The sequence below is a fragment of the Peromyscus eremicus genome, chromosome 6 (assembly GCF_949786415.1).
Source record: "Peromyscus eremicus chromosome 6, PerEre_H2_v1, whole genome shotgun sequence".
NCBI classification, from domain to species: Eukaryota; Metazoa; Chordata; class Mammalia; order Rodentia; family Cricetidae; genus Peromyscus; species Peromyscus eremicus.
The window spans coordinates 15,940,888-15,955,599 of NC_081421.1; positions in this window are offsets into that span (position 1 = coordinate 15,940,888).

The following is a 14,712-nucleotide window of genomic DNA, read 5'->3' on the forward strand; positions in this document are numbered from 1 at the left end:
AGTTCCAGGAAAGGCGCAAAGCTACACAGAGAAACCCTGTCTCTGGCCCATGCTCCCAGCATGTTTAGCTGTCATAGTATTTTATACTCTTAAGTCTCAAACCCGGGGCCAAGTGGCTGAGATGCCCATTTAACCTAGCAAAGTGGACCTAGCTTCCAGGTTCTCCCAGCATCCCTCAGTCCTTCCTTGTTACTAGGTATGGCTGGCATACTCTGTCCTCCACCCTAAACTTCTCCAGCCCAGGGGCTGGGCTGCCCTTCCCCCAGAGGCTCTTCCCTATATAATCTAGCCATTTTGGTTACCCATGCTTTTGTTCTTTTGCCCTCCTGGCTGCTGCACCTCTTTCCCCTGTCTTCCCCTCCCCTCTTCCCACATGACCCACCTCAGTCTGGTCATGTCCACTCTGGACTCTCCCAGATGTTCCAGCCTCTGGCTATGCTCTCCCACGTATCTACAATAAACTTTTTCCTCCAGCACACCTAGGAGCACTCATGTCCTTCCTTCTTATTTCTTTTTTACATTCATATTTTGGGTTCCATGATATAAATGGCTCAGAGGAACAAATCTTTCTCCTCCTAGTATGCATATTAATGGAAATCCATGGAAAGAAACCTAAGTATTTTAAAGATTAAAGCTGTGCATGTTCCTTGGCTACAAAGAGCTCTTGCAATGCACAGGTGGGAATGCTGGAATCCATGCCACCACCCATAATGTGGACTATGCACACACACACACACACACACACACACACACACATACACACACACACACCACTAACACAGCCTGCCTTGTTCCCAACTCCATCAGGAATTGTGCATTTTCAAGCATTTTGTCTCCTCCCCACGGCTCTCAGAATAGCTGAATGCTGCTCCAGACCCCACAGTCTCAGCCTCTGACATCTGTGGTACATAGTCAAGAGCTATTTGACTGCCTGGTTCCTCCCCACCCTCACATGACATGGAGGGTATCCTTTGTCATAATAGGCACCACGGACATTTACCAAGAGCAGAGGCACAAAAGCATGTCTTGTAATTGTGCTGCAAAACTAAAGGGCACCTGGAATAGCATGTGGTCAGTTTTCAGTCTCTAAGTTTACCTGTTGGGGCTTCTATAGGATGGAGGCAGCTTTACAGAGGAAGTCTGGGGCGGCGGAGCACAAGGCTTCCAGAACCTTTATAAGACTGGCTCAGTTGGGTGTGAAAGTAACCCAAGAGAAACCAAATAAACAATTCTGCCCCGTGCTATGGTCTTGAGAAGTAGTTTGGCCATGATTGACAGGACTAGATTCTTCTGCAACTTTTCCCGGTGCTGTGGGCCATGAGAACTGAGTTAGTAGATGTAGGGAGCTCTGACTAGATAAGGCAGCTTTCAAAGCACTTCATTATGTTCTGGAGATAGGATCCATACTCTGCTTCATTCATTCCTAAATGGTACAAACTAGAGTCTCTTGAAACTGTCCTTATTTGCCGTTGTCATGTGCCAGATGAGGATTAGAAAGGCTACGAGACTATCACAGCTGTGAGAGGGTAGAAAGGTCAATCCTTCTGCTTGAAGATGTTGTGTGAAGTTAACTAACCAACAGCAGCGTCCATACCTTATGCCTTCTCCTCTTCCTCCACTCCATCCCGTGGGAATAGCCGAAGTGGTTATGCAATGCTTTTACAACGAGATTCTCTTCAGTAAATAAGACATCTGTGATGAGCTTCTGAAGTCTCATGGTGGGGGCGGCCCAAAACAGCTTGACCACACAGCTGCCATGACAGGCTTAGAGGCTCAGACACAGCTTCTGGCAGGTAACACCTGGACCCAGGAAAAGGAAATACCTGAGATCCCAAACATTCCCTATACCCTAGACAAATGTCCATCAGTCAGGGTCCTGAACCCTGGAAATCCCCTCACACCAACCTCTGCTATGATAAAAAACAAAACAAAACAAAAAACCCACCCCACCTGGGCTTGGGGCTCTCTTGCTCTCATGCTGCATCAGACAGAGTCCAAGCTCTGAGCTTGAAAATAAATTTGCTTTTACATACAGGATTCGGTCTCCGTGGGGGTCTTTTGGGGGTCCTTGTGATCTGGGCATAACAGTCACCGTCTAGGGATATCAATGAGGAGGGAGAGAAGGGAGGACAGGAAAGAAGCAAGGACAGGGTTATCACTGCTGTGATGAAACAACATGACCAAAATCAAGCTGGTGGGGGGGAGGGGAGGTGTTTATTGGGCTTATATTCCACATCACAGTCCTTTATTGAAGGAAGTCAGGACAGGAACTTACACAGGGCAGGAACCTGGAGGCAGGATCTGATGCAGAGGCCATGGAGGAGTGCTGCTTACTCACTTGTCCATAATGACTTACTCAGCTTGATTTTTTTATAGAACCCAGGACCACCAGCCCAGGGATGGCACCACCCACAATGGCCTGGGCCCTCCCCCATCAATCACTAATTAAGAAAATGCCCTACAGGGTTGCCTGCCTCCAGCTCTATCTTATGGAGGCATTTTCCCATCTGAGGCTCCCTCTTCTCAGATGACTCAGGCTGACATAAAACTAGCCAGCTCAGGGTCTGTAGGATGATCCCAAATTTACCACTTAGAATACTTCTGTAAAAACCATTTTAGATTCTCTTCTCGGCTTAGAATGTCTTAAACACAACAGATGATGTATCAAATCTATCCCATTCCTGAAGAAAAATATTGAGTGGCAGATTGTAGTCATGGCCAAGCAGTATTTCTTTAGAGTCTTTCCTGTAAGTTAGTCACGAACATTGGAGTCAGTCCGACTGTGGTTAACCTGAGACATGGATCAATACTGTCATGTAGCAAAAGAAAGTGGCTTAGCATTATTGAGAGACAGAGCTTTGTTCAACTCAGTTTTAAAAGCTGTGTTTGAGACTGCTGACACTAATAAGATCTACAAACTTTGTAGGAGCTGATAGCGTTGGGATCGGCGTACCCACGGGAGCAGGTGCAACAGCTAAAACAGGCTGCTCCAAGAGGAAAAGGAATGGAAAGGAAAGGACACTCTGTTGGTGAATCATCAGCTTGTCAGATCTGGCGACTCTGACAGCTACAGCCCGAGCTCTCACATCTGGTGCTCCAAGCTGTTGTTCACACATCCTCAGTGAACACGAAGACATCTAGACTTGGATCCCAGCCCTGGCCCCCAGCGGTCTCCTTTCCTATGGTACACAGTGCTGTGCTGGGTATTTTAAGTGCTGCTGTTACCTTGGGTGTCTATCCTGCCTGCTGGGTCTCCGGGACACTTTTGGTTACCCACCAAGTCCCAAAGCTTTCTTTCTTCCTTAGTCAGAATTCTGACTTTATTCAGGAATCTCCCTCTTCCCCTATGGCACGGATAAAACTGTTTCAGAGAAGTGGGTCCTGAATGGTCTAAAAATGCACACAGAGAATAGAATGGTTTCTTATTTTTGGTCTACAAGAGAGCCTGTGGCCTACATTGACTTAATATATGAGACAGCCTTCCCCCAAAACAGAATAAAGCTTCTGTAGCCATCAAATGGTTACAAGGCTGTTAAGTGGGAGAGATGTAACACAGTGAAGTCTAGATACACAAAATCACAGCCCAAGGCTGGAGGCACAAAGGACAGATCAGTACTACAGAGTCTGCTGTCACTGTATTGGGAAGACCACCAAAGCTGTGCCCTGGGCTGGAGGACTGACTAATCAGTCTCTCTGTAAGAGCCAAGGGCCACAGTTACCAGCCACTTCCCAAGACACAACCAGAAGCCAGGCAGCAGAGAGGTTTCCTCCCACCTTTGTGGGACAGGAAACTTCATGGGACGCTCCCCAGCAGGCGGTCTAGGTGTTCTCTACAGAAGGGAAAAGAGAATGGCCTTAGGTGGGGCAAGAGAGCGGCTGCCCAGAAAGTTGTTGTGATCCTGTAATTCACATGTTGAAGATTCTCTCTTCTCCTCCTCCTCCACTCTCCCAGCCTTTTCTCTTTCCTCCCTTTCTTTCTTTCTCCCTCCCTCCACCCCCACCCCCATATCCAAATTCCTGCTGGCAGCCAGCCTGCATCCTCCAGAACCAGCCACAGGATAAGTTCATTTGATAAACTCAAGGCAAAGCAAACAGAGCCTGCATCCCTGGTGGCATTGTTGGGCTAGCAATCCAACCTGTCCTGAAGGCTTGTTTCTGTCCTATTTTGGACAGAATTCCACTATTTTTAAATTTGGTATTTCTGAGAGTACTTTGCTGATATATTCAAAGCCCATCACTTTTCTTATCTGTCAAATGAGGCTAAAATATTTTAAAGACATCTAGTACTTGAATAAGAGAATTGTAACTAAACTAAGTGGGATCATGTGTGAAGTAAGCAACACACACACACACACACACACACACACACACAGCCCATTGACTCTTCCTCTGGAGTCTCAACAAGTTTGTATTTGATTGTCTGTATTTATGCACACTTCAGTCATATGTGCTGTCTTTAATTAACCTCAACACCTAAACAAGATGTCCAGCATTAGAGGTGTAGAGGACTTTAAACCTTTTCCCACTTTCCACAAGTTCAAAAGCCATGGGTTGTAAATTCAACAATGAAGAGACTGTCCTGTTGTTGTCTTTTGTTGTTTCCACAAAGCATGAAAAAAGAAAATGTTCAGGGTATTGATAAACTAATGGCGCTTGACTACCAACACTGTCTTGTGGGTTTCAGTCCATCTGAAATCTGTTGGTTGGACTACACATAACAGTTACTCAATAATGAACAGGAAGCTTTGCAATACCCAAAGGAAATTCATGATCCTTCTCCACTGGCACCCATCTGTGCTACTTATAGTCAGTCTCTCCATGGGTCATAGGGCTGAGCTGCTGAGCTCAGAACTTCACGATACATCAAGAATTACATTCCCCCATCCCTCCCAGCAGTACCACAACCATTCCTCACCTAGGAGGGAGCAGCTCACAATTTCCAGTTCTTTCTCTTTTCTCCTGTATTTGTCAGCTGAAAGGTTGTTTGAAGAGGAAACCAGCCAGACACCAGCTTTGCTGTTTTGCTGATGTCTTGATTCTTTACCAAGTTACTCTCCCTCTGCCAAATTCCCTCAGATTTTCAGGTGTTGGAGAAAAAGTGGATGAAAACTTAAGAAGCCAGGGTTCTGGGCAGTCCTTGCTGGCCCAGGCCTTGAACTCTGGGCATGGCGGTAACTTCTTTGTGTCTCTGTTCCCTAAATTAGGGCCATACACACAATTATCCCCACACCCTTCTGTTCTTTCTGCCAAAACCAGGGATGGTGGAAGGGGGAGATTCCCCGGGTGGATTGCTCCCCAGCTGCGGTGATGACAGGCAAGGCTTGGAACCCTTCTTTCTGGAGAGCACTTTGCTCTTGGAAGGCCCTGGACCCACAACAGAAGACGCCTACTGCCCTCCCCAGCCAGCACATTACTCCTTTCACTTTTCAGCAGTCATTCAGTGTAATGAGCAGGTTGGTTGTTTCTAAATAGCCACTGCAAACCATGAAGCAGGACTGAGCACAGCATGGCAGTTCCCCAGAGAAAATCGAGGCCACCTGGGCACATGCTCTTCTTTTAACTCTTTCTTCCCTGGTAAAATCATCACACCTTCCTCCTGTGTTATGTAGAAAACCTGGGGAGCAGCCTGAGCTAGCTGCTAGCTGGGGGTGTTTCAGATTCTCTTTGAAATCAAACGGACTCTGCCTACAGAAGTCTCCTACCAGCTGTTTACACTGACCTCTTCAAATTCCTTGCTCAAGCCCAAAGCACATCCTACTTGGAAAGGGTGTGAGAAAGATAGCCGTGTTAACGAGATACCCCAGCTGGCTGCTGTGAGCAGTGTCTCTTGCACGTGTTTCATTGTTGTTTGTTTGTTTGGGAGTGTATGCTGTCTTGTGTTCTATCTTTGATTTTTCTCCCTTTATTCTCTTTGTTTCATACATTTACATAACGAATCTTAGTCAGTTTCATGCCCATTCCCCTTTCCCAACCCCTCCCCCCATAAACCCTTCTTCCCCCTCTACCTTCGTGTCTTTTTGTTTGTTTTTTCCTGTGTGTGACCCACTGAGTGGCTTGTACCGTGTGGTTATGAGGTTATCTACTGAGCATGAGCATCTTATCAAGGGCTACTCTGAAGAATGGCCTTTCCTTTCCCAGGAACTATTAACTAATGGTCCCTGTGTGAGTCGTGGGGCCTCATGGGCCCCTCCTAGAAGTTGTAGATCTTGGACCTCCAAGCAATTCCTTTGGCTTTCTTCATCAGATCTGCTGTCCCTGCTCGCAAGGTGCCCATCACCATCAGGCTTGCTGACTGTTGACATTCCCTCATAGAAAGAGGGGGGTTAGCAAAGCCTGGTACATTCAGTTGAGGCAGGACCAAGCCCCTCCCCACTGCATCAAGGGTGAGCAAGGCGTCCCACCTAGGGAATGGGCTCCAAAAAGCCAGCGCATGCACCAGGGATAGATCCTGATCACACTTCCAGGGGTGCCTCAAACAGACCAAGCTACACAATGTATCAGGCTTTGCTGACTCTCCATGGGAGGCCTTACCCTTTTGGAGGAGAGGATGGTGGGGGGAGGGAGGAGAGGGGGATCTGTGGTTGGTATGTAAAACAAATAAAAAAATTTAAATTAAAAGAAGAAGAAGAAGAAGAGGAGGAGGAGGAGGAGGAGGAGGAGGAGGAGGAGGAGGAGGAGGAGAAGAAGAAGAAGAAGAAGAAGAAGAAGAAGAAGAAGAAGAAGAAGAAGAAGAAGAAGAAGAAGAAAGGGGGATTAGGAGAGTTATTGGACCCTTATCTAAGATTCCACGCCTCTTCCCAGGCATTTGTCTGCAATTCTTCCCTAATTGCATATGACCTCAGGGTCTTGGTAGGTACATACTTGAGTACATACTTGAGCGGAAGTTAATGGAAGGGGGCATCTGTGAGTCTGTGGGGAAATCATCATCCATACTGAGTAAAAACTTTCCAGTGCAGCTGCTTTGGGGGCCTATACTCTGGCAGACAACTCCTTACCCATGATCTGTAAACAGGCTCAATACAATATTTGGTTACTTGGGGTAAAGTTTGGTTTGTCCTTGGGAACTTATGAAGGAGGGGTAAATGTGGTTTAAATCTCCCTCGGGAAGGAATTCTTACCTCACTCATCCATGATGGGTATGTTGATGAACGTTGATGGGTGTGTTCTTGTCCAGACCGTGTGCAGATAAGCACAGCTGCAGTGAATTCATTGCCTGTGGATTTTGGGCCACATACAAATGTATTGTCTAGGCTTAAGATGGGAAAATCCTGCATTTTTTACCACCCCAAGGAAAAGACTTCTATTAGTCCTCAGCTAATTTGGAGCACAAATTCTTCTCATTTTATATATTTCTTTAGAAACTCTGAATAATACTAGAAGAATATTTTGTTACCAAGCAGTTGGCAACCTATGATTTGTGTCTTCTTTTATATCACAATAATCATTTCACAAAAGAGTTTGAAACTGGTGCACTTGATAGGTCATCCACAAACCTGCATTTCTAATGAAGTTCACAAATTCATGTTACCAAGGGAAAGTAATATCTGTTCTTAGCTTGAACACAAACAGAATGTTAATAAAAGAATGGTTACTTTTTCTGATGTTCTGTAACTATTGATAATGTTTGTAAAAATTACTCACTCACAATGGCAATATGCCTGAAACTATTCTTCACACTGTGATTTTTTTAATAATGTGAAATTAAGTTGTGAGATAAGTTTTCCAATAATGTTGCTTATACTCTCCAGTTATGAAATTTATATAAAAATAAAACAATTGTATGTTTTTAGTAAATTATTAGTACAGGTAATCTTTTTTCTAGAGGCTTTCTAATGGAAACATGAAATTTGTTTAAACTTATCACTGTAGATACAACTTTGTCAGAATGTAATATTTGTTACCCTAGAATATCAAGCATTTTCAAAAAGCATGTAACTTTAGACACTGCTCCCTATTACAATATGATGACTATGTGTCTGAGTTCTGGAAACTTTGGCTTCGTCCTAATAGGCAGGGGCCCTAACTCTATTGACTCAGTTGCCTTGTCTGCAAAACAGACAAGGCATAGATCAATCTTTGCTCCTTTTAAGTCTCAGGTATTTATCAGTGACAAAAAACTGAGATAGCAACTTACAAAGAAGGTTTTATTTTGGCTCGTGGCTTTGTTGTGGTCAGTCCGTGGTTTCTGGCCCCATTGCTTTGGGGCCTGTGGTGTGTCGGGGTGAGGCATTGACAGTGGAGCAAAGCTCTCACATCACAGATGGAGTGTAAAGACACAAGAAGGGACCAGGAGCCTCAGTCTGCTTCAAGAGCAGGTCCCCAAAGACAACCCTCCTCTGAGCCCTACCTTCCAACAGTGACAAGCTGGGGCCATGTAGCAAATGCATCTCCCCCTGAACATTAGTTACCTAACAATGTACCAGCCTCTAACACTGTAACGGTGTTTCTTGTCAATACCAGCCTCAGTAAGCCCCTTTCCAACAAAGTTACCCACCTCCAGGGACCCTGATTGTCACCTACTCAAATAAGAGTTCCTTCCTCTCTCAGATTTGCATACATAGGGTCATGAAGCTAAACACCCCTTCTGTGGGCTGAGCTTGAAAGAGTCCCAGTGCTTGGGATCCAGTGCCACCTCTTAGGTCCGAGACTTCCTGGAAGTCTTCTTAATGTTTCCTATTTGTGCCATTTGTGATTGTTCCTTAAGAGTATAGTTTGTGCTGTTTTAATCAAATGTAGGTTACCAGCATTTGTAGCAGTAAGTCAGTATAATAGAAATTGTTTTGCAGTTATCTTCACAGGATATGATCATAATGAGCTATGATAAAACTAGCTAGTAAGATATTTTCAACATAAGTATATATTAGGATAAAAAAAAGGGGAAATGGGGAGAGTAATGGTAGTTGGAATAGAAAAAGAAATAGAAATTTATTAAAGTTTTGAACAAATAATGGGCTTCAAACAGTGTGAGATGTTATTCACTGAGAAGGGATAAAATCACTTTTTAAAAACATACAACTGATTGTCATAGTATATACCCATAATATGAGGACTTGGGAGACTGAGACAGGAAGATTGCACATTTGAGGATATATGGGAGACTGTCTCCACAGCTCCACACTACTCATCACTCTCCCCATCTCTCAAATTAAGAGGCTGCTCAGCCAACATGGAGTCCTTGGTAGAATGAGCATGAATTTGTCAATCTAGTCTGGTTCAGTATGCTAGTACTTAGTGGGTTGTGGGGTGGGGCTCCCCTCTCTGTTCTAAACGTTTTCTGCTTCAGATCCTTGATGGCTACATCACTCCCACCTCCTCCAAGCAGTAGCCCAGGAGCCCAAGCCCAAGGCCCTTTTATGCCTGGTTGAGGAAGCCCTTCTGAGCTTCACAGTGTGTGTGTGTTACATCCGGGCATCTGCTGGTGGCTCTGTGTTCCAGCATCCTGTTTTAAAGTCACGGCTGCTCCTGATTTTGAGGACCTTGTTCCACTAGTGTTGGGAGCAGATCGCCCATGCAGTGGGCGTAGCCTGTGAGGCCCTAGGCAGCACTCAGACCTGCAGTTATGGAGCAACTGGAAGGGAACAGCTGTGTGGTAGAGCAGGAGACCTGCAAAGAGCTGAGGGCATCCCTCGTGCAGGACTGTTCAACTACATGGTCTTGGGAGCCTGTCCTGGGGGGAGGGGGTTCCTTGTCACTGGGCAGCAGCTCACAGGAGCTACTCATGTCCTTCTTGATGGACTCTTGAACAGTGCAGAGATGAGTGGATGTCACTCCTGTCTCCAAGGAGTTCCCTGCCACCGTTCAGAGCTGTGCCTTGGGAGTTCCAGCATGCTGGGGTCCTGCCGACCTGAGAAGCACAGGGTAGGAAAGGGAACCTTCTGGGCTGGTTTCCTCAGGAAAATGGGTGGTCTTTTCAGTTCGACACAGCTCTCAATTGTCCTTGAGAAGCTTTAAAATTTGGGGGGGGGGGCGGCTGGAGATTTTTCGGCTCAGCCATTAAAAGTACTTCCCACTCTTGCAGAGGCCAGTTGTTTATTAGACAGTACTGTGCTGTCACTGAGGCACTGGCAGCCCTGCCTCCCTCTCTCGACTGGCTTGGAGTCAGAGGAAATCCATCTGGGCTTCTTGTGGACTCTGTCACTGAGTGTCTGGATGGCCCTGGTCCTGAAGGCATTCTTCTGTGTTCCCTGTCTGCAGCTCACTCACTACAATACAGATTGTGTCCCACCTCTTTGCTTATTTCCCACTCGTGTTCAAAGATGGACTAGTGGTGTTCTCTTTGCCTCTGTTCTCCCATCCACCCACACTTGTTCTCAGCGGCCCAGACAATCTTGGCACTCCTCACACAGCTACCAACAGATGCTCCTTGCCCAAAGGGCTCTGACACCAGCTCTGCAGCCAATGGCCCCAACTCTCTGCAGCTGTCTCCTGTTTCTTTCTGAGTAATGTGACACCCACAGAGAGAGTGGGGTGAGCTTGGCCCCAGGAAGCATCCCTCTGTGTGCCTCTGAGCTCTCTGGCAGCTCTTTAATAGCCAGTGTGCATCACCAAGTGCGAGTAGATGACTGCGTGACTAAGTACAGTGTTTCACAGTGTAAGCTAACTAGCCATCACAGTTTGCTGGGTGCCTTGGGACAGAATCAAGTCTTCCTAACCAATGCTCTAAGTCTACAGTCAAAGCAGGCTTGTAGAGACTAGGGATCGCTCTCAGTAAAGTGCTCTCTTGTGAGCAAAAGGATTGAGCTCAATCTCCAACCCCTACTTAAAAAGTTAGATGTTGTGGTGTGTTTGTGATTCCAGTGCTGGGGCACTGAAGACAGGCAGATTCCTGGTGCTCACTAGTCACCTAGCCTAGCCTAGTCAGTGAATCCCAGGCCAGGAAGAGCCCCTGTCTCAAGGTGGACAACACATGAGGAACAGCACCTGAGGTTGCCTTTGGTCTCCGTACAAACATCCATGCATCCTATATACACAGACACACACATGTACCTTCCTTTCACACAAACGACATGTAAGCCCAAGAGAAGCAACCACAACATGAAGTGAAGCCACCCATCTAAAATTCCCAGGCTGTTGAGTCTATGTAGGTATGAGCCAAATGTTCTCTCCAAGGCCCAGTAGGAGCTGCTAAGCAGACCTTGTGTTTCTTCCTGATTTTGATCTACATTGCATACAATGAGGTATCAAATAAACACATCTCACCACTCTGGTGCATTCGCTAGTTTGAATTTTATATATAATTCTTCTCAGTGCTTACTGCTATGGAATTATTTAACGAAATGATAATGCACCAGCATGTATTTCTTTCAGTATAAAACCCAAGTGTTTCCATTTAAATAGTGTGTTGTACAGAGGAGCTTGTGAAACACATGTTCAATGGCTAGATGTCTTTGGAGGGTTTGGATTGTGTGAAATTTCTCAGTTCTGAACAATTTCTTCATTAGTCTTAAATCACCAGGGTGGTAATGAGGAGAGTGTGGTGAGGGGAACTAAGAATTAAACTGTAAAAACCGGTTTCTGGGGGTGTTGCCACTCACCAGAGAGAATAACAAGTTTGTGTGGATAGAGTGAATTAGAAATACCCCTGGGACATCTGGAAACATCCAGAGTTCAGTTAAGGGGTCAAGTGTATTGCATGGTGATCACTTTGTGGAAAAGAAAAATCCTCAAAAGAAGCAGAAAGGAATGGCCACAAAGGGAGGAAAAAAGTAAGAGAAACTACAGGTCCCTGAAATCAAGGACAGGAAGTATCTTCCAAGGCAAATGATACAGAAAAATCAAATAAGAGACTGGGTTCTCGTTAACGTGAGCACCATGGGAGAATCAGTGTTGCTTCAAGATTCCAGCTCTGTTCTTTGCTTTTCTCCCAGTGCCCCCACCGTTTGCAGCTGTTCTGTGACTCAGCTAAGACCTCTCCACACTCTGAAAGCAGAAAAGGAGAGAGAACAGGGTGTGGAGTGCAACTCACAGTTCTGTGACCAAAGTCACACCCTTCCCAGTGGCTCCCAATCCTGGCTGTTGACTGGAACTCTCCAGTAGAAGCATTTTAAGCTAGGACATCGTCATTTTAAAAATGTTGTTAGCTGGGCGGTGGTGGTGCACGCCTTTAATCCCAGCACTCGGGAGGCAGATGCAGGAGGATCTCTGTGAGTTCAAGGCCAGCCTGGACTACAGAGTGAGTTCCAGGAAAAAAAGTACAAAGCTACACAGAGAAACCCTGTCTCAAAAAACAAACAAAGAAAAACAAAACAAAACAAAAACAACAAAAATGTTGTTGCTGTGATCTTCTAACTTGACCAGCTGACACTGGAATTTAATTCTTACTCCTAACAACTGTAACGGCAGGAGGAAACGTTGAGAAGGGAGGGCTCCTCATTTTAATATTTTACAACTTTTAATACTAGCCTTCATGTCAGACCATACTACCTAAACACAAACTATAACAACAACACAAGAAAAGGAAAAACACTTGTGGTTTAATTCTTTGCTTTAAATGATCACAAATTATTTGCAAAGGAAACATGTGTAGTTGCAAAGGCTTCCACAGGATGATGGCTGACTTATTCCCAAAGTACAGTTCATCACCCTGAGATGGTCAAATGTGTAAGAGGTCTAGAAACCAATGGGTTAGATATGTAACATTTTTACATAAAAATCCTTCTAAACATGTGGTTTAATTAAATAGGATTTGCTAACAGGGCAGAAGAATGACACATTGTGACTCATGTCCTACCTACATTTTCCTGTTGGAACTTCTTTACTAACAGATGAGTGATCTAATTTTATGTTGGATCAACTCCACAGTTTGATGGAGTTATAGCTTCAAATGGGCATCAGTTGATTGTTGTATATTTAAATGTTTTTCAGGACTGTGCGATCACCTTGTTCCTTTCAGAGAAAGCTAAAGTTAGGAAGAAAATGTCCAGTGACCTCATTACTAATATGTATAAGCCATATTTTATCTGGAGGCAAACAGAAGTCCCCAAAGATCCAGAAGTGTCAAAACTGTAAGCTAAAGGGAAAAAGAACTTGCACTGTTTTCAGGCAATATCCTAAACCAGGTTCCCAAACACATAGTCTGCCTGCCCTTAGAACTAGATGAGGTGAACTTCAGAAGCCAGCCTGGGCTCAGTCCAAACAAAATTTGCCAGATAATCTAATGTCCAAATAACATCAGATTATTTTACAAAATGAATTTGCAAAGCTGATATACCACACACAGGGAACCCCAAACTGTAAATTAACTAGTTATTATAAACAATTATTTAATCATAACAAAACATGCAGGTGTTTTACTTCCTAACGATATAATTTTGCAAAGTCAAACATTCAACAAACAGCCGGGCGGTGGTGGCGCACGCCTTAATCCCAGCACTCAGGAGGCAGAGCCAGGCGGATCTCTGTGAGTTCGAGACCAGCTTGGTCTACAGAGTGAGATCCAGGAAAGGCTCCAAAACTACACAGAGAAACCCTGTCTTGAAAAACCCAAAAAACCCAAAAAACAAAAAACAAAAAACCCCACATTCAACGAATATTTATGAGGTCTCACTTTGTGTCTTGAGCTGTACTATGGCTCAGTACCCCCTTCTGTGACATATACTATCTGTGACGTAGAAACCCCTATTAGCAAGAGTCAGAAGACAGGGCTTCAGAAGACAGACAGCTTGCATCGAAATCCTGACTATTACTTAAATAGCTGTGTGACTTTGGAAGATCCATTTTGTTTCTGTTCATCTCTGCTCATCTGTAAAATGGAGGGACTCTGCTTAGCTAACAGCCCCTGAGAAGGGCAAAGAAAGTCATTCAAGAGAAAATAATAGTAGACCCTAAGAACTCAAAGGTAGGAATTTCAGGGACCCTTTTAGAGGCCACAAGCCACTGACATGCTATCTTAACATAATGCTGCTTTGCTTGAAGAATGGTGCTCACATGATCCCACATTATGACCTTGGCTACTCACTGACACATCACTAAAAGTCAACATCATCTGGTGGTCTCCCATTTCTGCTGAAGTTGCAGCTTCCAAACTCACATCAGCTTCTCTCTTGACAACTTTAGGAAGAGATGAAATAAAGTCAGTGTTACATCATTAATTTGTACAACCAGTTGATAGATGATTTGGTTCAGCACCCTTACAGGTTAGAAATAATGGAGTCACCAAGACTGTGTAACAACATCTTTTATAGGAGTCAATCAAGCTTTAAGACCTCTCTTCCTGTTCCCTATAATGGAGGTCAGTGCTAATCTTCCATGCCTAGGCACTGGGCTGACTTAAACCTTGACATGTTTCTGCATCACTGAGCCCTACTATATGAGTCACGTACTAAGTGAAAGCAGCAGAACTTGAGTTTGAATAACCTAATGACAGCAGCTGGTTCTCCTTCCAGCTGTGAGATGGCAAAGTAATCAGATGAAGGATGTTCAAATCTTCATAGTAAAAGATAGTGTTCTAGTTAGGGTTACTATTACTGTGATGACACACTATGACCAAAACAACTTGGGGAGGAAAGAGTTTATTGAGCTTATGTTTTCACATCATAGTTCATTATCAACAAAGTCAGGACAGGAACTCAAACAGGGCAGGGACCTGGAGACAGGAGCTGATGCAGACACCACAGAAGGGTGCTGCTTACTGGCTTGCTCCTCATGGCTTGCTCATTCTGCTTTCTTATAGAACCCAAGACCACCAGCCCAGGGATGGCACCACCCACAATG